Consider the following 21,749-nt stretch of genomic DNA (forward strand, 5'->3'; position numbering starts at 1 on the left):
TGATCGTCGCAGGACCAGACGGTTGCCTACCTGCCTTACGGCCAGGGACACCACTCTTCTACACGGCTTTTCATTCAAGGCTTTCAGGTGCTGCTATTTTAATTTTTTTTTTAATGATTTCCCACCTGCGGCGGGGAGCCCGGCGGGGTGCAGTGCGCCACTCCAGCCCCGCGCTCTGTGGCACACCATCCCCAGCCGCATTGGGATTGGGGGTATCCCCCGGCAACTCGGATCGTTTTGACATAAGAGATTTTAGTCCCTGTGATGGAGAGGATATGAGTTAACTAAATAAAAAGCCCTCATTTCCCAGTCTTTCCTCCTCGGTCGTTCTCCAGATAGCTTTAATCCCATGTAGACCACTGTTTCGAGCATGTTTTCTGTTTTCTGACTTCACTTTCAACTATATCTGATATTAATAGCTAGGTTAATATGGAGGAGTTGTCTGCCTCGTGTGTGTTGCTGTCTGCAGCGGAAGAAACCGCATTCTCTGTTAAACAGTAATGCTGAAATTCAGAGATAGTAACACCATCTGCAAAATCTCTCTCCCCGTCTTATTTTTTTTAAACTCATGGAAATATATGGTTTGCTCTCTGTACATGTAAGTCATTTGTTTTCATTACAATAACTGAACTCTCATGATGACAACGCCAATCAACACATATCACAAGGCAAAGTCATATATATACAAATATGTACATATTTAATGGCACAACCAGAGAAAGCAAGTTGCAGGGGGAAAATACCACCTTCCATCTGGCAGGCCAAGCCAAACAAGACGAGACCAAGTCACCACTGTCCTGCCCTCTCTGCCTTCGCATACGCACAATAAGCACAGAATGGGTACAAACTGCTAGCAAACCAATGTGATGTCTTTCTGTTTCTTTGGTCCTGTGGTAAAAGGACAGGGGTACAAACCAAAAGGCGATTCCAGCCCTTTTCGTGCTAATGGCCCCTCACAAAAAGGCTTAGTAGGTATCTGCTAACTTCTGCCATGTATGCCTTCTACCTTGTAAGCAAAGTAACCATTGAGCCGCATTATTAAATTGTAATCTTCAGCATTATTAGCCTTGTATTAAACCACGGGGACCCATCAGTGTTCCTCTAGCATGAGCCATACTATGCTCCTGCCTTTCTCTGCATAAACCCTGGGCAAGTTTCATATGATTTACACATGCAAACATGTGATGCACAGTAGAAGAGATCTTACAGTTCCATCAGTCTTCCCCTCCCTTCACACTTTTCCATTGGTCTATTAATCCTCACTTTCCACTCACACCTCTGCCTACCACTTCCTTCATCTCACCCTCCAAATCCCTGCCCCTTTACTCCCTGTTCCCCCCTTCTCTGCACCAGGTACTTCTGCAGCTGATCTCTACCTTGTGAGCTCTACCTAACTGTCTTGGTCCCCCTTTCTCCCCTTTATCCTCTCAGTTTCTCATTGGAAGAGAAAAGAGCTGAAAGGAAAGGTGGGAATGATTCCTTCTTTTGCTTTCTTCCCCTTCCTCCAGCCAAGGTTTTGGAGCCAGAGACCTGTGTGCAGCCCTAGAAACTAACCTGCAGCAGCAGGCCAAGGGGCAAGGTTTAGTTAGGCTTACGTTACCAACACTATCTCCTTTCTCACCTTAGCACACTGTACCATTTATTATGATACAGTGTAACCAAGATAAATGGCCCATGTCTTATTCATTAGTTAAAAGTTAACAAAACCCTCATCTTGAAGACAAAGCTGGTCATCCATGTGATGCCTCAGCTAAGGTTATTCTAGCATGTTTGAAACAGGCAGAGTCTGTCTACACAGCAACAGGGTAACGTGCTGCAGTGGATGGGGATTGGAATGGCAAAGACACCAATGATGCAGAGAAACTGGGGCTTGAGGGGAGCTAGTGATGCCCCATTGCTCCATGCACACATAAGAAAAATATGCAAAACACCAGAAAGTGCCCAGCAGGAAATAGGCTGGACCAGAATGATCTATGCACCATAAATTTTAAGATTAAAAAAAGAGTATCTGCTGTTCCTTACATATGTCGCTCCTTACACTCCTCATAATCCCATGTGAAAGCTGTCCCCCCCCCCTCCCCCCGCAGCATCTGGACACTCCATTGGCAGAGCACTGTCTAATGGTTACAGCACAACTCCTGGTTTCTATTACTGGCTGTAGGAGAAATGTGTGATATATTAAATAAAATAAAGGACATAGAATTCAAATTCTGCTGCATGCTTCGATATTTAGTCAGCAGTAAATGAAACTAGATAAATCACTGATTCTTTCTGTGACTCTGTTTCCCCAATAGCAAAAAAGTGCATTAAACTCTGGTGTCATATAATCCAATACTCATATTAGTAACAGCCTGGGATGAAAGATGCCAGAGAAGCCAGCTTTTTATTATTAAATACCGAACTGCAGATACCTCAGTGAAAACTGAAAAGTGTTGCAGTTTGCAAAAAATATTTGATTCTGCAGAGCAACCCCCTCATAAAAGAGGTGACATTTAATAGGAGCTATTTTGGTGTCTTAGGTTATAGGGGACAGCAAAACCAGAAGTCATCCCAAAGCTACCAAGAAAGAAAAAAGGTATGTTTCTCTTTCTGAACAGTGTATCACATAAAGTCTACATCCCAAGACAGCACAAACATACTTACAAAGGCAGCTCCTTCTGAATTTAGGAATGAGACCATTAAAGAAATCACCTGCCTATTTCTATAAGCATTTTTAGGCTTTGATCACCAACCCCCAAAAGATATAGTATTATCTATGTATAAAATAGTGAAAAGACAAGGGGAAACGGACATACAAAACCAAATAGGTTATTTGCTGCTCAGAAACAGATTCCGTATAGAATGCAGAAGCAAAAGCTTCTGTGAGATGTTGTTCCACCTCTGGAGATATAAACTGTTTGTTAGATCCCTTGTGAAAACAAAAGGACAGGGGTATATTAATCTAACAACAAAAGTGCCCATTGTAAGAGGCGACCCAGTGCCAGGCTGCCTGCTCCATCTGACAATGAGATTAAACACCATGGCTCTGTGAGCTCGGCTGCATGCCTTGCCTGACACCACCACCCAGTACAACTACAGGGTCAAAGATTTCTGCTCAGTCACCACAGGCTACAGAACCAGCGAGACTTTCATACACTCCCTACAGAGATTGTTTCTGCATGTCTCCCAGTCTCTGAAATACCACACAATGTTTTGAGCATCTCTTGAGTGTGACATGCCGAGCAGTATTACTACTACTACACACTGACACTGGATGTAACATGGTGATGGAACCATCGCTATCCTTACTTATCAAAGACCCACAAGAAATTCCGTCCCCTGTCACTGAGGGGCTGAAATGAGGCATATATATCATCAATACAATACAGACATGTATATACATTCTTTTAGTTAGTATAATTCTTCTAAAATTATTTCTATCTTTGGGCTCAAAACACACCATCGGATCTAAGGGCTGGATTCCACTCCCACTGACTTTCTGATGAATACAGGTGGAACTATGCTCCAATTCAGGGATATATAAATTTCAGATTAAAGCTTTTCAATCCTAACCCACATCTTTAGTGTGTTAATACAGCAGTTTGAGAACTTGCTTTGAACTTTAAAAAAGTAGGGATCTGGATAATGCTCATCTGAAATAATGTACATTATTAACTAAAAATTAAAACTATTAATGCCACAAGATTGTTTTCCACTTGATGAATCACAACGTGTGTACATACCTGTGTGTGCATGTATACGCTTACACATGTGCATGCATGCAAATGTTTGAGTGAAACTGCAACAGAACTTATTGCTGCTACGGTTAGCTTACATCTGATGTATTGTTGGTGTACTTCTTTTCCTGCAGCATTCCTGACATCATGGAAAAATACGTTTTAGTTAGCTGCCACTACAAACCCAGCACAAACATTTATTTCGGGTGGGTTTATTTTCTCAGTTAAAAAAAAAAAATGATTAAAACTAAATAAATTTGTTCCTAGAACCTAAGCCTTATCAGATCTGTAAGAGTTGTGCAGTAAATGAAAGTTATGGCCTTCAACATGAAGATAACGTTCCTTGACAATGCCTTAAATCAATGTACTACCTATCAAACTACTTCTACCAATTGTTCTTAAAGAAAAAGATTCATTTTCCACATTATAAAATGGCCCACACCAAAGAATTTAGGTCAACTACAAGAACAATTACATTCAAATCTGTATCCATCATAGTAAGATGTAAGAATTTGGTTTGGAACTTCCTGCAGATGGCACGTTTAAATTTTACCCTTTGCCCTATGTTCTTCCCGTTCATAGTTCCGTCTCTCATTGGCTTCTCAAGCCCATTATAACCATCTGTCCTGTATTGGTTAAGATTTAGTGCATGGTCTGCACAAGTTGTTTGCTGACAAGGGAACATACAAGCCTGAAAGAAAAGCCATCAGTATTTGCTGCAGCTCAGATAATAGCTACGGAAAGAGGAAAAAGACATTTGCTCTTCAGAAAGGAGAAAAGGTTTACAAGCTCGTAGAAAGTGAAAGTCAGAGATTACTCCAACTGAAGCAAAAAAGAAAAAAAAAAGTGAAAATTATACAGGAATTGTCTCATTTGTTTTGCTTGGTATTTCTCAAACATTTTGAAGTGCAACTCTGTTTTCAGACAACAGCCCAACTCAAATCCAGATCCCTGAAGGCAAGGGAGACAGAATCAGCCAGAATTAGATTAAATTTCCTGCCACCAAAACACTGATCACCTGCCAGCAATTAAAGGTAGTTAGCAGTCCCTGACTACTGAAAACACTTGTAGCCAGCAACTTGACTACAGCTTCATTTGGCTGCCTTGAAGAAACTTGGGTTGTATTCACACCTAACACCTTATGACCATTTGGAATGTATTCATGATACTTCCTCAGGGATAACAGACCAGAGTTTTAGAAAAAAACAATTTAGCTGAACTTCAGGTCCTTTCATTTTCTTCTGCTTTTCAGTTAGCAAAATAGAAGGCACAGATTTGTAAAATGGAGTCTTCCTTTGCTTTCCCCATAATTTTTGAATGCTTCCTTCTATTCTGTATATGTCTTCTCATCTTCCAGAGAAATAATAAAAAAAAACCAAAACCAACAATGTTCTAACAAATGGTTACCTTACAGAATGGTGCAGTATGCAGACAGGTGATCTGTATCAAATGTACTAATGTACAAACATTAGTAACCGTATGTTGTTGGCTAGATCTACTAAATAGCTGAACTAAGGAGGACTGGAGTGAGCTTGTCCCTAGGCAGCTGTTCCAACAAAAGTCTGCATAATGACATTCCTCAACATTTTTCATTTGAAGGATTTTTTTGCCTTTTTGAAAAAAATCCAAAGACCACCTTGGGCTGCACTCCAACATAGACTTTCATTAATAATACTTTTTAAATTAGTTTGAGCTCTGAATGGCCTGAAGTTTTTTTCCTTTTAGTCCCCTGATTTTTGTGCATAGATTTGTTTAGCTGCATGGCAGGGAGGGGTGCGTGGGCTTTTTTAAGTCTTGGAAGTGTTTAGGGAATGCCTGATGTTGCACTGATCATCATTTAATTGGCAATGATATAGATCAACATGTCTTGTTCCAACAAAGAAGAGGGTATTAATACAGTCAGAAATAAAGTCAGTCTCTAGCTATGAACACACAGACCTCATGACCTCCAGGAAAATCAAAGCAATGTCTATACAAATGAACAGGGAAAGCCTACTTCCACTTCTGATTCTGATTCCACTCCTGATCCACTTCCCTGTATTCTGATACAGGGTCTAGGCCAGATCTTTTACTCTGGTTGATTTCTGGTTAGCACAAAATCAGAGTGAAGAAATAATGGCAGTTTTTAAACTGCCCTTGCAACTCTGTGGTCTATAAGCTGATCAAGGTATGTTAAGACTCTGATGCCAACTTAGAATAGCCTTGGAGTTTTTTAAATGATACTTGCCTACTCATGGACCCTGAAACAGCTACTTAGCAGGCAGGGAGCTCCAGCTAAAAATCCTCTTCTTTATGGTGCTGGTGACAGAGCTATCACACTGCTCCTGTTCTACCTAGGAAACTCACTTCCTCTGAAAGTGACTTCAAGGTTGCCAATTCTGCATGCTTCTGAGGGCTTTGTAGCAACTCAGTGGAAAAAAGTAGCTGGAGCAACAAGTTCTGGCTCCATTTGTGGCACTGGGCAGGGAACAACATTTGCTTACTCTGTATTCTTTGCAGAAGAGCTAGAAGCGTTAGTTACAGTTGGTGCGGCTTGCTAAACTCTGATTATTCATGTCCTCTGAAGTTTACATGCAAACTAATTAGCAGCACTGATCCCTTAGTAAGAAGCTGAAATCAATTAGGAAGGCAGCTGACCTTATTGCAGCAGTTAATTGCAAATGACATTTAGTTTCAGTGCTTGATGACCAAGCTCTTTATTCTGGCTTTTGGGGCTTTGGTGTTTTGTTCTTGGGTTTTTTTCCCCTCCATTACACCACTGTTAACCCACCCTGATATTTCTTAGACATAACTTCCATCACATAGAATCTGTCCTATTTTATGACACACACTTTCCTGGGGAATATTTGGCGTTCTTTATAGGAATTCCTGTATGCTTAGGAATCCTGGAAATGGGACAAAGTTCCTACGGAAAGGTGGCTCCTTACTTCTAGGAAAAGGATGCTGAATTGCTCTCTTAGAAATCTGCTTGACTGTGAGGGTGAGGACAGGAGAAAAGAAAGATGTAAGCCATCTTTGCTGTATTTGGCAAGACAGTTCAGTTCACTGGGAATGCAGCGCACACGTGCTCTGGTGGGGTGCTAAGTAGTAGATGTGTGATTACCAGAACGATTGAGTTGTTCCGGAGACAAAAAATATGTTGCTCACTCTGTGAAGCAGTTGACTGGGATATGAAGAGGGGCACACCCAGATTCTGCAAGGTTTAATTCCATCATGGTAGTCTGAGCCAGAAGGAGACTTGGTGTATGCCAAGACAGCAGCACATATTTAACTAGGTAGTGGCCCTGATTCTATGCAAGATGTTCATGTGCAGAGACTGGGCTCCTAAAATCATGTTTGCTCCTGAACCACTGAACATGCCAGAGAAGAAATTGGTCACCTTGAGGGATGTAACTAATCAAGAATTAATTAGTTTTCCAGAAGAATACAAAGATGTAAAATGGTAATGTTTCAAAATTATGGGGAGTAAATGTGTTCCTCTTGAATACATATTCATACACAGCTAGAGAACTGGATCCGCGAGCAAAACATCACACTTTGTTTCATGTAACAGCATCTGAAATTTAGCATTTGTGTTTTTTGGTTTGGCTGCCTGTGAGGTTCTAACGGCTGTGGGAATTATTTAGGAACCTGACAGAGGGGCAGGATCACAACTATAGAGACAACTACAGGAAACTTACTGTTCAATTCAGCAAAAGTATGACTGAGTTTGAGTCCTGACAACTGATTCACCACTGCCCTGCTGCTTGGTGTACTCATTTACGCCAGCATGAAGCACGCGCTGTCTTAGCCCAGCCACACTTTACACTCACATTGCACTCATGTAAATACTGCTGCAGAGTGCGTGGCAGTAGGGAACTAGGTCACTTGACTTCACAGCATTTAAGATCCCATAAAGTTGAAATACCATGGGAAGAAAAGGTTTCACATTATTTTGTCTCTGTAAGTGATTACTGCAAGCACTATGAGAGAAACAAACTGAAAATGATGAGACATTAGGTGTATTTAGGCTTCATGCACAAATTGAATGCACAAGCTCTTCTTAATGGACTAAAACCCTGAAGGATTCTAAATTGCACCAAGGAGGAAGATGCTGATACTAAGTTTTCTTCTAACTGGTGGCTGCTCTGGAACAATGAAGGGCAGAATAATGAAAGAAAGAAAGAAGAAAAATAGAGCATAAAATCAAGAACGTTACTAAACTATAATTCCCAATAAGCGTATTTACTAACTTTCAAGAAATGCCTCCTGCTTAGACTATAATTATAATCAAAACCAAGTTAATATGCTGGCACTCAGACTGAGTAACAGCGTGACTAACACTTGTAGCAGAGCCTAGACACAAGTTCTGTTCTGTTGAAATGGTGATGGAGTAAAGAGAACAGATGGGATAGAAGGTTACAATTTTTATGCCATTAGGATAGATGTTGCTTCTAAACACACCTGTTTTGTCTGTAATTAAGGATAGTGAGGCCCTGTTCATTGTAACCTTGCTCTAAAGTTGAAAACCACCTTGCAATAGGTGAAAGATTCCTCTTGCCTGATGAATGTAGGTAACATCACACAAGTTTAAGAGAAAACTGATAGCTAAAATACTGTTCCCTGGTATTCCGTTCCTCTCCCACTCCCCACATGCAGATCAGGACTAACCTGGATGATCTGATTAGTTTCTGTTTTGCTCTTCTCTCTCCCTATGTAGGTCTCTGTTTTCAGTTCAGGTCCTCACCATGTAGGAAGAGCCCACCTTCAGATGAGTTACTACAGCTGGTTTGACTGTAGAGATGGTCTTCTGGAGAAACAAATAAATAGTTCCTTTTAGCTTTCTATCTATATAAAAGGCATGTCCAATGTTTTTTCACTTTTAAAAGAAATTACAGAAGAAATATGACAGAGGTTCCTGCACAGTCTCTGTTAACTGAGAGGGCTGGTCTTCTGGTGTTCTGATGAAATTACTTTGTCTTAAACCAGAATGATCTGAAGCACATGCTTGACACTGAGCAAAAGAAGACGCAGGTAGTAGGTACTAGCAGGCAAGAAAACACTTAAAGACTTCTTAGCTGAAGCACTCAATAGTGCTCTTAATACACTCTAGAATCAAACCCAATATGAGTATCTCACATGTACCATTATATCTTCAACGCTGATTGCATCTGCATTGCAGACAAATTGTTGATTGGTTGCTCTACACATTAACTTTGAGTATAGAGATCATAAGCGAGCACCGATACAGAAAAAGAAACAAATTTGTCTCCACAGAGTGTGATTAACATACACAAAGATGGGTTTCAGCTGATACAGAACTATTGGCTTTGGCTTCTTTGTATCAGGTGCTCTAGACAGATGACTTCCAGGATTTAGATGGAAATCTGTTATGAATTATTTACTTTTATCATTCAGCTAATTTTCTTGTTGTTGGGTTTTTTTCATTATTTTTTATTAAAGCCAAATGATTGTGCTCGAGGACATTCCACAAATGCTGCTGCACTGTCGTTTTAGGAAATACCATTAAAGTGACCTTTTCCTTGTTTGCTTCCCATGGCATTTAACTAAGCTGTTTTAAGAGAAACATCATTAAAATTGTCAATTCCTCCATGGGTGACTTAAAATTATTCATAGAAACTGTAGTCTTTTGGGGATAACAGAAACACAGGGCCTTGTTTTCCCTTCATTAACCCCATTTTCCACTCAAGTAATAATATCAATTTTAACAGGTCTATCAACACTGGGCAAATTCAGGTCTGGATTTTTAATTTTTTTTTTATTTTTCCTTCTCTGTAAGAATTTTATACTATCGAAAGATACCACATTAGAAACATTAGAGAGTGAAGTCCTCTACCCAACCTCAAATTATATATAGCACAGGAAGCAATTCTACTGCTCCCCCCAAACCTTTCACCACAATTCCTGATTTTTGTCCTGGCATAACTTATTTTAACAGGATGTGGGACAGCACATCCCAAATAGTACTTGGCCCAAAATAGTAGGTTCCAGCTGTGATCACAGTTCTTGAGCTGTTTTGATTCAGTCATGAGAAAAAAACAGAACAAGGTATCACAGAGCACATAACAGTTGAGGTTGGAAGAGACCTCTGGCAATCACCTGCTCCAAACCCACTGCTCAAAGGAGGGTCAGCTAGGAGAAGGTTGCCTGGGGCCACATCCAGGTCAGCTCCACATGGAGCTTCCACAACCTCTCTGAGCAACCTGTTCCAGTATTTGATCACACCCACCTTAAAAAAGTTTTTTTCTTACATTTAAATGGAATTTCCTATATTTCAGTTTGTGCCCATAAACTCTCATTCTGCAACTGGGCACCACTGAGAAGCATCTGGCTCCATCTTTACTCCCCCCACTATCAGGTATTTATACATATTGATAAGATCCCCTCAAGCATTCTCTTCTCCAGAATAAACAGTCCCAGGTCTATCAGTCCCTCCTCATGTCAGATGTACTGGCTTTTTATTGATCTTTGGGGCCCTTTGTTGCACTCTCTCCAATATATCCATCTCTCTCGCACTTTGGGAACCCCAGAATGGGACACAGCACTTCACATATGCCCCACCAATGCTGAGCAAAGAGGAAGGATCACCTCTCTTGACTTGCTGACAGTGCTTTTCCTAATACAGTCCAGAGGCTATTGGTCGTCTTTGCGACAAGGTACATTTCAGACTCATGTTCAACATGTTGCCTACCAGGACTCCAGGTCCTTTTTCAAAAGGTGCTTTCCAGCTTGTGGGCCCCAGCTTGTACTTGTGCATAAGGTTATTCCTCCCCAGGAACAGAAATTGGCATTTGTCTGTGTTGAATTTTATGAGATTCTTATTGACATGCCTCTGAACAGCAGTAAGATCACCTGGTCACTCTTTCTTCCCAGTTTTATGTTGTCTGCAAACTTGCTGAGTGTGCACTTGATCCCATCACCCAGGCCATTAATGAAGATGTAAAACAGTTTTGGATCCCAATACTGACCATAGGATACACTATTTGTGTGGCCCACCATTGATTTGTTTGCTGCTGATGACAATCTTTTGAGCCCAGCAGCTCAGCCAGCTACTAAGCCATGTCACTGTTCACTTACCTAGCCCACGCTTCATCAGTTTGTCAATGAGGACATTATATGAAAGTGTCAAAAGACTTACTGAAGTCAAGATAAACAGCATCTACTGCTCTCCCCATATCTACCAAGCCAATCATCTCATCATAGAAGGCTATTAGGATAGTCAGGCATGATTTCTCCTTATAGATCCTCCCAGTCACCTTCTTGTCCTTCATGTTCGAAATGGTTTCTAGGACTGTTTGCTTCATCACCTTCCCAGGGACTGAGATGAGTCTGTCCATCCTGTAGTGCTCCAGATCCTCATTCTTGTCCTTCTTCAAGATAAAAATGACAGTTGCTTTCTTCCAGTCCTCAGGAACCTTCCCCAGTAGCTGTGATCTTTCAAAGCTAATCAAAAGTGGCTTCACAATGACGTTAGAGAGAGCCCTTAGCATTCATGGGTGTACCCCATCAGGTTCCAGGGACTTACTTGTTTATTGGTCCAGTTTGCTTACATATTCCCTAACCCAATCCTCATCCATTAAGTGTAAGTCTTTCTTGCTCCATACTTTTCCACTGGTCTCAGATTTCTGAAGGCAAGTACTTCCAGTAAAGGCCACAGTGAAGAAGACTTGAGTATCTCATCCTTTTCTGTGTCCTTTGTCAGCAAGTCCCCATGACCATTCAGCAGTGCATCTACTTTTCCCCTCATCTTTCTTTTGCAGTTGATCTCCCTTTAGACACCCTTTTTGTTGCCCTTCATGTCTCTCAGCAGATTCAACTCCAGGTAGGCCTTGGTTTTCCTTATCCAATCCCCACACATTCAGTTAATGTCTCTATATTCCTCCCAGGTCTCCTGACCCTACTCCCACCTCTTGTAAACTCCCTTTTCAGTTTGAGTTTAGTCAGGAGATCGCTGCTTATCTACGCAGGTCTCCTGATACCTTTGTTTCATTTCCTGCTCATCAGGATGAACTGCTCTTGAGCTTGAAGGAGGTGATCCTTGAAAATCAATTGGTTCTCCTGGACCTCTCTTCTCTCCAGGGCCATGTATTGTAGGATTCTTTCAAGCAGGTCCCTAAACAGGCCACAGCCTGCTCTCCTGAAGTCCAAGGTTGTGATGCTGCTTTTTGTCTTGATCCCTCCTCTCAGAATCCTGAACTCTACCATCCCATGATCACTGCAGCCAAAGCTACCCTTGACTTTCACATCCCCAATTCCTTGTTTGTAAATACCAGAGCCCTCTCTCCAGCTCATCCATTATCTGTGTTAGGAAGTTGTCATCAGTCCAGAAACCTGGACTTCTGCCCTGCTCTGTTGCCCTTCCAGCAGATATTGAAGTGGTAATGAGGCTCTTCCAGTTGCCTGAAGAAGGTCTCCTTTACTCATTCTTGTGATCAGGTGATCTATAACAGACATCCACCAAAGTACTGTTCTTGTTGTATTACCCAATAATCTTGACCCACAAGCTCTCAACTGGCTCATTGTCCATCCTTAAGATGAGGTAGTGTTAAGCAGATGCTATCATACACTAGAGAACCATTTCACAGCAACATCAGGCTCCTCCTCTGCTGCAATTTGTCCTTCCTATGCTTTCCAGGGGACGCTCACAAATTCAAAGATATCCCATTCTGGGAGGCCTCATGCCCATTCAAAGCAACACAACAGTTCAGGATCAACTTAAATCAATCAGTTTCCCGGCAAACCACAGTTTCTTCCCAGTTTGCTGGTGTTGATATTTCTTTCACAATCTCCAGTCTTCCTGCCTGGGACTTCACCACACTGAAACACTGTGCTAAAGGTTATCTCCATTCATTCCCTACATTACCACTTCATGATTCAGTCTGTCCTTATATTCCCTAAAGAGCTATCCTTAGTCATGTAATTCATGTGGCATTACATCTTCTCATCCCTGAGTCTAAACATACCCTATGATGCTGGCAATTGTAACAATTTTTCATTCTGATCAACTGAAACCAGATTTGAACAGGTGACCAAATCTTTGTTTAATCACATGTAATAACTGTAAGCGTACTTATCAAGCAGGCCTCCTTATTTCTATAGCGCTACTGTTGGTATGGAGCACTGGCTGTTTGATTCTGCATTCACGTCTGCATCTGTCAGTGCCACAGCATCTCACTATGCAATGAAGTGATGTTCGTGCCCATCTTCCTAACACAACATGTAACAGAACTAGGATGTAACATCTGACAAGAAGCAACAGGCATGCTTCTGTGTAGTTCTCATTCATCTCAAAGGAAGTTCCTGCCTCAGCTGACACTAGGGCAGTGAACCCCTGGGGCTTTCAGAAGCACCGCCTGGCACATTATCCATACGCAGTCCTAACTGGTTTTCTCAAAAGAGATGGAGCAGGAAAAGAGAGCTTTAATGCCAAATTTCTTCACTTGATGCAAATATCAGCCCCCCTGAGTAATAATTTGACATTCCTCAGCAAAGACACACTCTGCTTTTGAAATATTTACCTTTCCTTTATTTTTTATAACCTTAAGAAAATTTGGGAGGAATGTGAACTGTTTTGTTTTTTGTCTTCCTATGACGGCAGAGATTTATTTATAGCCAGGAACTGCAGGACAGTTCTCACGTGGCTGCTGAAAATTAAAACAGCATGTAGGGTTTTGTTTTGTTTTGCTTTTATGCCTTTGCCGCTACAATCTCTCCCCGCGTTCCCTAAACCCTTGTTATTGTAACCAGAGCCACATTTTGCATTGCTACAATTGCAGGGTTATGTAAATTCCAAAGGCTTTAAAGAAAAGGGCCCTGCAGATTCTGCTTCAGGCCATAGGGAAGTTGACACAAACAGTTATGCCCAACATCTAGGGAGAGGCAAAGGCATTCATAAATTGTCAACAGACAGGAAACCTAAGTCTCAACCTCAGCATCAACCTGAAGTTTTCTAAACCTTATAGAACTTACTGGTTTCATTTAAATTATTGTCCTGCCATTTTCACTGTTGTACTTTGCTATGGCCAGGAAAATTTCTTTCCGCCAGTTCTGGAAATTTTTGAATGTTTGGAAATGTGCTCTCTCACTTTCCACCAGTGTGTACTGGTTTACCCAGAAAAGCCAGCAACAGAAAGCTCTACAAGTACAAACTGTTTCAGACTCAAGGAACTGTATTATTACAGTGATCATGAAACGGTACACATTTAAAAACATTACTTTACTTACGAAGACTTTTATATTAAAAGAAAATGACACCAAAAGAGAACAACCATACTCACAAAAGACAGCAAGAGAACAAAGAGTATCCATCTGACCCCTTGCAAGAAGCCTTTACAGCAAGTAGGGGCGGGAAGAAGTGAGGTACATGTTGCACATCTGTGTGCTTCTGAGTAACGAAGTTGTAATGCTGATGCTAGCTGTGCATTTCTGTGTGGGCATGGGCAAGCCAATTCATGTTTCTGACTCTACTCTCTACAAGAGGGATAATAATGCCTGACTCAGAGTCAATGTTAGAAGGCCCTGTGTAAGCTCATCTTAGTCCCCAGTGTTTAGACAACTCAGCTAAATGAGAAAAATGTTTAGCCCACTTCTCCAGCCTTGCTTCCATTTCAGCTCTAAATCACCATTAGTCAAATCACGCTTAGACCTCAAAAACCTAGATTACTTTATTCCTGAAGTATGTGGAGCTTTTGCACAGCATGGTGCACCCTGATCACTGGAGTGTGCTAATGAGAGCTCAGGGAAATTACTGGTTTTGTGAAAAGGTGCAGCTGGAACTCCCTAGCCAATTCAGCTGACACTATAAGGAAGGACGACGCTGTGGCTCCACTCCAACATGCTGCTTTCTACAACTGTTGAGTTTTCCACCCAACCTTAAACTTACTGCAGTGGATATGAAAAAGCAGGGCTTGCTGTATTGTTCACCCGCCTCTTCGGTGAAAAGCCAATTGTGGTAAGTCCTCGGGAAAGAAAACCAAGAATCACTGCCTCACAGTCACTCTACAACCAGGTAGCTCAGTGCCAAGTCAACATATTCCAAGCAATTCCCAAGCTGTGATATTTTGAAAACAATCACTGCAATGGAACTTCCATAGTTCCTGAGTAGTTCCTACTTAGCTGGTAGTTACTGTCACTGCACAAGTGGTGATAACTGTTCTTATTATGAAAGTGGAGCTGTTTTAATATTATTAAGAACGACAAGGCATATTTCTGGAGGTGCAGCTATGCAGGATCCCTGCACAGCTCAGAAGTTTCTACCAGTTTGTCATGTGTGTTTGTTTATTTACTTGGAGCCAGCAACTGCTCTGTGGAGCTCTGATCCTGACTGTCAGTGTGACCTTGGGCAACTGACTCTATTTCTTTGCACCCACAACTCCTTTTGAAGTCAGCTGGTGATGTGGATGCCCAACAATTCTGAAAAAATAAGCCCTACAGGTCAAAGCCAATGTCTGCTAGGGCTGAGGGGGTTTGGGTCACATCATAAATTGTATAAATTTTGAATAAAAAAACCTGAAGCATCCACAGCTAGCAAATATTTTTGTAAATGTGGTCCTGTAATTGGTCCAGTGTAGCGCAGCTCTCAGATGCAGAGAGGTGGAGTCCAAGGGACCATCTATATTAAGATTTTTTGGAAGAGGACAGTTTATTAAGGGTCTGCATGAAGTCAGAAACAAGCAGCCAGAAAACAAAGAGAAACCAGAAATCAAAGTCAGCTATATTAGACTCTACCCCATTCTTACAGCACCTACTGATAAGTGTCCAAGAACTAAACATTTTACTGAACCAGGTAAAGTACTGACCAAAACCGTTACTTTATTCTGTAAGTTGTGTTTCCTAACGGTCTAAACTCTTAAATCTTTTCCTCAAAGATGACTAGTTCAGTGCTCAAAAGCACTGTGGAATGCAGGCAAGAAACTCTGATATCCTATAATAATAAATTCCTCAGATTTTGGTCTTGAACCTGAGTTGAAATTGATACATGCCTCTAAATGATGGGCACTGCTTCATTTAGACGTAGGTACCTTACCCAAGTATTAAGCAAGGTGGAGATTGCTTAGCTTTTGGAACCTGTGAAGTCTGCAGCCTGTAATTATTGGCCAAACCAGCAGCATAGCTCCCATCTACAACCCATTTGTTTCCCTGAGTTAACAAAACCCTTCCTTGCCTTCTGTGCTTGCATATCCAACAGATACTACTTGGCTCAGCACAATTAGCAAAGCAGGCAGGACAAGAGGCCACTTAGCTCTGTGATACGTTTTACAGGAGAGGACCTCCAATAGCTGACACAGTTCAAGCAAGGCAAAAAAATCATAAAATACTAATAAACATAACCACACAGACTTTTCAATACATCAGACAGGCGCAATGAAATAGAAGTATAACAGAATCCTCCTACCAATACGAAATGGCAGTAAGAAAATGAAAGGCCTGCGTTGGCCCAGTGGTTCACTATGGTGAGGCCTAGTTAGGCCCATGTTAGATTCTCAGGACTATCACATTCCTTTGCTGGTTAACAAAAGGAGGGCAAAAAGAAAGAACTGTAACCATATGGATAGAAGGTACACAGTAAAGAAGCAAACCAAACCAAACAAAAAACAACCATAAACAGAAACAGAAAATGACAGAAAGAACAGGATAGGATAGGATGGGATAGAATAGAATAGGATAGGATAGAATAGTTCAGTTGGAAGGGACCTACAATGATCACCTAGTCCAACTGCCTGAATGTTTTAATGCTCTCTAATGATGCAATTCAGGTGGCCTGCAAAAGGCTCTGTGTTGTCCTCTCTCCCTGCTGCAATCAGCTACACCCAAAAAATATCTGGAGGGAAAATGACATCTGACACAGCCATGGTAAAAATGACCCAAACTGAGAAGTAGCAACTCTGAGGGTGTGGGAAAGTCTGCAAACAAATCACTGGGTGTGTCAGATATACAGACGCTACTACAGTGCAGTGATTACTATGTCTCTGTTCAGTGACTATGTAAAAGTGAGCTTGGTGTTTTAAGAACCATGCACAATGGCCACTGAACAAACTCAAGTCTGGGTGCATTTGCCTAGGAGCAGTACAACATCCACTGTGACCCTAAAGCTTCATGGGACACTCAGAACATAACTCAAGTCCAGAGATACTAAACAAATCCAGCATGGCATCTTAATCTACATGGAGATTTTTTTAGACTGCTTCTAAGTATCACAGAACTGGGAAAACTGCTTTTGTGACACCCATGAGCAAATTTCTCAGGGAGCTTCACTGTGGCTACGGGGCCCATTATTCCCCGCCCTATTAGCATCACAAGATACAGTGTGTATGAGCCACATCAAATGGCAAAATTCGGCCCTAGAAACAAGCCTCCAAAATGCTGGTGAGAACTTCAGCTTTAAAATTCCAAACACAATAAATATAGGAACGTAGAGAGCTCATGGACTTAGGGTCAGACAGTCTAAACAGGAAACCTGAAAAATAAAGCTTACACACCCATGCAGCCCGGGGTGTTCCACTACAAGCAAACAAACAAACAGGTAGGTAGGTAAGTAGGTAGGTAGATAGATAGCGCACTGGAAAGCACATACCCTGAGTCACGCAGACAGTTAATGACAGTTAATGGCAGTGATCAGCCAGCAGAAGCAAGCCCAAGATTAACAATGGGAGAATTTCTAATGGAAATCAAACAGTATCTCCCATTTCTCTGGAGGCGTTGCCCCCCAGTCTGGCACCAAAATGCCCAGCTCCCTCAAGCTTCTTTGTGAATTAAACTTATTCCTGAAAGAGTGAAAGAATCCCAAGAGACCATGACTAATGAGTGCTCAAAGGAAAAATGAAGGTTGCCTATCTCTCCCCATCACTGTGTAACCACTTAGTATTGAGTACCCAGAATTGAACACAGTGTTCCTAGTGTTGTTTGATCATAGCTCAGAGACATATTTCCTCAGCAGGCTATTTGGATCAAAGACGTAAGGCAACATCCCTGAAAGAAAAGACAAGACAAAACACAGAGGGGACTTTTTTGCCATCTGCTTCCATTTTAATTTGCTGCACTCCCACGTGTCACCAGAGCCTGTAGGGTGGTCAACTGGATTCTGTGTCATGTGCATTCATGGGAGTGTAAGACTACAAGGTCATCACGTCCCGTTTCCCACAATCACAGACAACTGCATAATAGACACGTAGTCCAGCAGACTCTACAGCACATTTATTCCGATACTGTCACACATTAACATAAGACTTTTCAAGTGACCAGTGAGAAGCAGAATTTGGTAAGTTCTTCAGCCTGAAGTGAGACAGCCATTTTCACTCTTAGTTTAAAGCAGTTGACAATGACAAATTAGGTATTTCATTGTACAGAGGTATAATATCATCTCCCTGATACCTGATTTTAGAGATCACAATTTAGTCCACTCTTATTTGAATATTCATGCTGTGTGGATAAAAATAAATACAGCTACAGATAATATTTGTTATGTCAAAGTGAGAAAAACCAAAATATTGATATGTATGTAATCTGAATTGTATGTTGATATATCTTGCAAAAATCGAGGATGGTAATTGAAAATTGACTCCTAAGACTCATGAAGCAGCTATTCTTAAACTGCTTTTTATTAAAAGTACAGTGGTATTGTATGAAAATGTTCATATGTTAGGTCAACTCTAGCTTGTATTTACAGTTTTTTCTTAGATAAGGTTCCCATTTCACAGTAGCTTAGCTACACTAACAAATGTGTAAATCAGAAAGAGTATGGGCCCTTGGGGATGTCCCAATAGATGTGAACGTACTAAACATCACCACTGTAAGTAAGCAGGGGATGAGGCAGTGAGGAGTTGCTTGCTGAATTTTGCCTCTGTTTAAACATAAAATGTGTTATGAAGGGCACAGTAGGACATTTATAGCTTAACACATGTCCCCCAGCAGGTACATGAAGCTATTCTAGATAAGCCCAGACACAGCTGGAAAACAATTCACGGGTCCCCCAAGGAAAATTTCACCTAGTCAGAAAATGCATCTGTTTTTCTCCCTATAACTTAGTAACGGTGAGTGCCAAAGACTTTGTAACATTCACACAGACTGCCTGAATCCTGCTGACAATGAAAGGCTAAGGTCAAGCTTTGTACTTCTGTCATTGGCAACACATTTCAGGGCCTCTACAACAGAGCCAGAGAGATTCGCACATTGGGATGCCTGACCCATGGGGCAGTAAAAGTATGAAACAAGCAAGGAGGGCAAGTTCATATCTCAGTAGGGCACAGTTGGAAGACAGTTCATACTGGCAGGGCCCTAGCATGGTTATTACTCTACCCCTGCATAACAGTGCAGGAGGATGCTGACAGATCAGAGCACAGGCGAGAACAAAACCAACTGTCTCTCTGTGCATTCAGCTGTTAGAAACATAGTTTAATTGGTTCCTGCTGTATACACGGCTGCAAAAGTAGCAAAGGACTAAAGTCCCCTCATGTTTGGTCAAGATCTTGCTTTCTTTCATCTGTTGTGCAGATGCTGATGGGGTCACCTGCCTGGAGGGGGTCAGGATTCTGCCAAATGGATTTAAGCAGGGTACTTACAGTCCAGGCATCCCAGCTTAATGGTCAGTGACTCAGTGAGAAAACCAAGACAGTCTGCACTGGTGGATGGCCCCCATTCCTGACAATGTTTGTAAGGAAGGATGATATCCTGGCAAACCCTCTCTACATATGTATGCTGTTTAATCTAACAATTAAACCCATTCCACCTAGATAGGGCACATCTCTTTCTTACAGTCATTATCAGCAGTACCTAAGTTTCATATTTTCAGTGTAGGCAAAAGCCTAAACAAAGGGTGGAGAGTAGGAAGAAAAACTGGGGATTATAATTTGAGGCTCTGGGAAGCCACAACACAGATAGGGGGAGGGAGAAAAAAAGGGGAGGAGTTCCCACTCTGCAGTAGGTTGATATATGTGCATTATGGGATAAGTATGATTTTGGTGAATATATGGCTTGTCTACCAGGCAGGAGACTAAATGCAACATAATGATAAAGATGTTGTTATAATATTTTGGTTTAGTTGCTATAGCTTTGTTAAACTAACATTTCAGAGGACACAAAGATAGCTAAAAAAATTGGGTCTCTAACCTACCTGCAGTGAGAGTATTTATATGACAGTACAGACTCCCATCAGGTTGCAGACATATGAGAAAGCTGTGCCTCAGTTTCCCAAAATGCTAAATCCATTAATAACTGTAAAGTTCTTGGAAATTTTCTGAAGGAAAGTGCTGAATGCAAAGAATAAATTGCTAACTTTATCTAACTATACAGATATGACTTATCCTCACATATTTGTACAGTGTATGACTGCAGACAAGAAAATATTCTCATCATTTAACTCCTATGAGTTAAATAGGAACAGTCAATTGAGATTGCCCCAGCTCCATCAGAAACGATTGGGCTGATGAGCATACAATACCCACAGCATTCAGGGGTTTGATCTTTAATCAGCGGGAAGTAGAGACCTTACTGCATTGTAGGCTGATAATTTATTGACTACACGTTTTCAGAGGGACTGGAGTGTTGTAACATTCTTGGGGAAAAAAATAGCTTCATTTTAGAGGGAAATCATGTTACACCTCTACAAGAGTCCAGGAAACTTCTACGCACAGATCAGCAGAGGCAAGCAGTAGTTTCATTCCTTCTTGAAAAGGTTGCTCCCTTCGACCTGACAAGGAAAGGAACAGAATTGGCAGGCTGATGGAGAATAACATGGAATTCCCATGTATTTCTGTCACAGCCTTCTAAAGATTTGAAAGAAAACAGATGACAGTGCAGGAGTAAAAACGTGCAAAGAGATTAATGATTTTTCAAGACCAGCCTGAAACACCTAAAAATAGCTTTTTTTTTTCTCTGAAGCACTGAGCTTTCCTGGAAAATGGAAGCACCCCAAATATTTGTTATTCATGAAACATCAGCAACAATCATATAATTGATGAGTAAGCCTGCTTGAAATATTTGGATTTAGAGCAATATTTAAATGCGAAAGAAAATGCAAAACATTTCTAAAAATAACTGGAGGAGGGTTAGCAAATGAGATCCTTTCTGCAAAAAACTGCCACTGTTTGTAATCCACTTCTGAACTAGGGAACAAGGAGAGATTCTGCTCACTTTTTTCACTGACAAGATGACACAGTGCTAAAAAATGAAGGTATAGTTTCTTCATGTGCATTCTCGACACTTAGAGGACTCTAAAATATGAGTAAGTTTCTGGAGGTTTGTGATATACCTGGTCAGGTTCCTCAGCCCACATCTTACAGATATGGCTTTCTCCCTTGTAGAATAGCTGAAACATCAGAGGATCTTCCCAGTGTTTTCTCTCTCAAAGACCACAGGAATACAAAAATGAGGACATAGAGTCAGATCAGAAGTCCATCTAAATGAGTACCCTATCTCCAAGTAATGGTCAGCTGCAGATGGTTAGGGAAAGCATATAAAATACCATATATAGCCTGATCCTACCCCTGCTCAATCCTTTTAGTTGCTCAGGATTTGGAGATGGGAGTACAGCCAGATTATCATGTTTAATAGCTACCAGTGGACCCATCCTTCAAGATTTTTCATCTCTTCCCACAGCTTTGTCTTGGGAGAAGGGAATCTTGCCACGTGATATTAAACTCTTGAAATGTATCCTTGCATGACTTCTTCACAATGAAATCCAACCTGGATTGTGCTCCTTGGCAGAAATGTTCCTTCTCCCTTTAGCATGTGTGTGTTTGTGTATTTAACTTATGAAAATGTCCTGGAAACACATCTTCAGATCAGATCTTAAAAAGATCACTTGGACCTGACCACTTTCTTCGAGGATGAACATCATCCTTAAGGATGAACATCATCCCTTAAGGCTTCATAGCTCATTAATTCAATTGTTTAAGCAGCTAAAAACATTGCCCCTCAAAACAGCAAACAAAATACAGAGCCCCCCAAATCAGTTTTGTTCACTGACTTGAATAATAAAAGCCATAACAGTAAAAATGAGTCCTTGTTTATGCCTCCTTCAGAAAAGTAATATACCAA

General features: G+C 41.2%; 1 protein-coding gene across 1 annotated transcript in view; it reads right to left on the reverse strand.

Moving 5' to 3' along the window:
• Positions 1-17,387, reverse strand: part of DAAM2 (dishevelled associated activator of morphogenesis 2) — a 202,438-nt gene extending 185,051 nt beyond the window's left edge. Inside the window, exons 1-2 of the mRNA XM_009641546.1 lie at positions 17,378-17,387; positions 8,367-8,517 (exon numbers count right to left, since the gene is read on the reverse strand). The gene's annotated coding sequence lies outside the window, so the exon portion shown is untranslated. The remainder of the gene's footprint in view (positions 1-8,366; positions 8,518-17,377) is intronic.
• Between the last annotated feature and the right edge of the window lie 4,362 nt (positions 17,388-21,749).

The sequence above is a fragment of the Egretta garzetta genome, unplaced genomic scaffold (genome assembly GCF_000687185.1).
Source record: "Egretta garzetta isolate BGI_Z169 unplaced genomic scaffold, ASM68718v1 scaffold306, whole genome shotgun sequence".
Lineage (NCBI taxonomy): Eukaryota > Metazoa > Chordata > Aves > Pelecaniformes > Ardeidae > Egretta > Egretta garzetta.